Source organism: Cannabis sativa, chromosome 7 (assembly GCF_029168945.1).
Source record: "Cannabis sativa cultivar Pink pepper isolate KNU-18-1 chromosome 7, ASM2916894v1, whole genome shotgun sequence".
Taxonomy (NCBI): Eukaryota; Viridiplantae; Streptophyta; class Magnoliopsida; order Rosales; family Cannabaceae; genus Cannabis; species Cannabis sativa.
Window position 1 is genome coordinate 34,287,516 of NC_083607.1, and position 3,049 is coordinate 34,290,564.

Sequence of the window (3,049 nt, forward strand, 5' to 3'; positions counted from 1 at the left end):
TTTTAAATGATGCCAAACTATTCAATGTATAATGTACATTTATTTTAAATAAGGGCTTCACCTAACAAATGTGCCTAATTTTAGTTAATTTATTTTTTTATCGCATCTTACTATTTAAAGGAACTATCAAATTATAAAATATTTATGTCAATTCATTTGCCCCAACTCCAATATATAATATTATAAATAGGATAGTTCTCTATTCATAATAATTCAAAATATCATTAGGACTGAAGAAAAATGAATTGCTCAACATTCTCCTTTTGGTTTGTTTGCAAAATAATATTTTTCTTTCTCTCATTCAATATCCAAATTTCAATAGCTAATCCTCAAGAAAACTTCCTTAAATGCTTCTCGGAATATATTCCTAACAATCCAGCAAATCCAAAATTCATATACACTCAACACGACCAATTGTATATGTCTGTCCTGAATTCGACAATACAAAATCTTAGATTCACCTCTGATACAACCCCAAAACCACTCGTTATTGTCACTCCTTCAAATGTCTCCCATATCCAGGCCAGTATTCTCTGCTCCAAGAAAGTTGGTTTGCAGATTCGAACTCGAAGCGGTGGCCATGATGCTGAGGGTTTGTCCTACATATCTCAAGTCCCATTTGCTATAGTAGACTTGAGAAACATGCATACGGTCAAAGTAGATATTCATAGCCAAACTGCGTGGGTTGAAGCCGGAGCTACCCTTGGAGAAGTTTATTATTGGATCAATGAGATGAATGAGAATTTTAGTTTTCCTGGTGGGTATTGCCCTACTGTTGGCGTAGGTGGACACTTTAGTGGAGGAGGCTATGGAGCATTGATGCGAAATTATGGCCTTGCGGCTGATAATATCATTGATGCACACTTAGTCAATGTTGATGGAAAAGTTCTAGATCGAAAATCCATGGGAGAAGATCTATTTTGGGCTATACGTGGTGGAGGAGGAGAAAACTTTGGAATCATTGCAGCATGGAAAATCAAACTTGTTGTTGTCCCATCAAAGGCTACTATATTCAGTGTTAAAAAGAACATGGAGATACATGGGCTTGTCAAGTTATTTAACAAATGGCAAAATATTGCTTACAAGTATGACAAAGATTTAATGCTCACGACTCACTTCAGAACTAGGAATATTACAGATAATCATGGGAAGAATAAGACTACAGTACATGGTTACTTCTCTTCCATTTTTCTTGGTGGAGTGGATAGTCTAGTTGACTTGATGAACAAGAGCTTTCCTGAGTTGGGTATTAAAAACCGATTGCAAAGAATTGAGCTGGATTGATACAACCATCTTCTACAGTGGTGTTGTAAATTACAACACTGCTAATTTTAAAAAGGAAATTTTGCTTGATAGATCAGCTGGGAAGAAGACGGCTTTCTCAATTAAGTTAGACTATGTTAAGAAACTAATACCTGAAACTGCAATGGTCAAAATTTTGGAAAAATTATATGAAGAAGAGGTAGGAGTTGGGATGTATGTGTTGTACCCTTACGGTGGTATAATGGATGAGATTTCAGAATCAACAATTCCATTCCCTCATCGAGCTGGAATAATGTATGAACTTTGGTACACTGCTACCTGGGAGAAGCAAGAAGATAACGAAAAGCATATAAACTGGGTTCGAAGTGTTTATAATTTCACAACTCCTTATGTGTCCCAAAATCCAAGATTGGCGTATCTCAATTATAGGGACCTTGATTTAGGAAAAACTAATCCTGAGAGTCCTAATAATTACACACAAGCACGTATTTGGGGTGAAAAGTATTTTGGTAAAAATTTTAACAGGTTAGTTAAGGTGAAAACCAAAGCTGATCCCAATAATTTTTTTAGAAACGAACAAAGTATCCCACCTCTTCCACCGCGTCATCATTAATTATCTACCCATACTATGTATGCTCCCAAGTATGAAAATCTACATTACAACTGTGTAGACTATCATAAGATATATGTAATAAAATAAATTGTCTTTCTTATTTCAATAGCAAATAAAATAATATTATTTGAGCTTATATGTTTATGGAACAATTTTAGTTTACATGTTCATGGATTAGAACATTATAATATATTTATTATTAAAATTTTTGGTACGTGTTCTTAAAATGATAATTGAAGTTTTATAGTAAAAGAATATTGTGTATTGACTTTTTTTTTTTAATTATAATCTAGAGTTACTTTTTAGAATTTTGAGTATATGTAGATAAGTTATAATCTTATTTTACTTTATTAAAGAACTTTTGGTTCAATTAGATTAATGATAAAAATGTTTGAGATCCACATATCCCTCTCCTTAGAAATTCAACAAGCTAGCTCTCGCATTACCAACCAAAATTTCTACAAACTCAAGACAATCAAGATTAACATAATTCAAAATACAAACTTATATTATAGAGTAGAAAACTTTAGATAACCTTCAAGAACTCTTCCATAATTAAGGTAGTATTTACATGAGAGGAATGAAAACAAAAAAATAAGAATGTGAATGGGAATGAAAATAGGAATAGTAATGAAATAGTATAGAATGTAAAATGTATTACAAAAATTGATAAAAAAATTATAAAATATTTTATCATCTTGCATTGGAATAATATTTCATTCCAATTCAAAATAGTATAATCACCCCACCAAAATGATGGAAAACTTATTTTATTGGAATAATATTCTAATACTTTAAAATGCAACCAAATAAAGGAATGAATCAAAAATTATTTCTTTCCATTCTATTCTGATTCATTACTTTGACCCAATTGTCACATTTTAAAGATTGAATTTTCCAACAAACAATCTGAATGTATGGTAAATGAATCCTAATTGAGAGTGTGAGTTGTGTGATTGCTCAATAGCCAAGAGCTCTCCTTGTTTTGATGATTAACAAATATTTAATTATTATTTGTTATTAAATAAATTTTTCAAGAAAAATTGGTATTTTTACCAAACTCCTTAAATTGACTAAAAATGGATTCAACAAGCATATCAAGAGCAAAAGATTCATCAAGGGATCAACAACTCAAGACCCTATTCAAAAGAGGTCTTCAAAATCTCAAAGTCA

General features: G+C 31.6%; 1 pseudogene; it reads left to right on the forward strand.

Annotated features, from left to right (window-relative positions):
• Positions 1–200: 200 nt before the first annotated feature.
• On the forward strand, positions 201–2,012 carry LOC115698060 (cannabichromenic acid synthase-like; annotated as a pseudogene).
• The last annotated feature ends 1,037 nt before the right edge of the window (positions 2,013–3,049 follow it).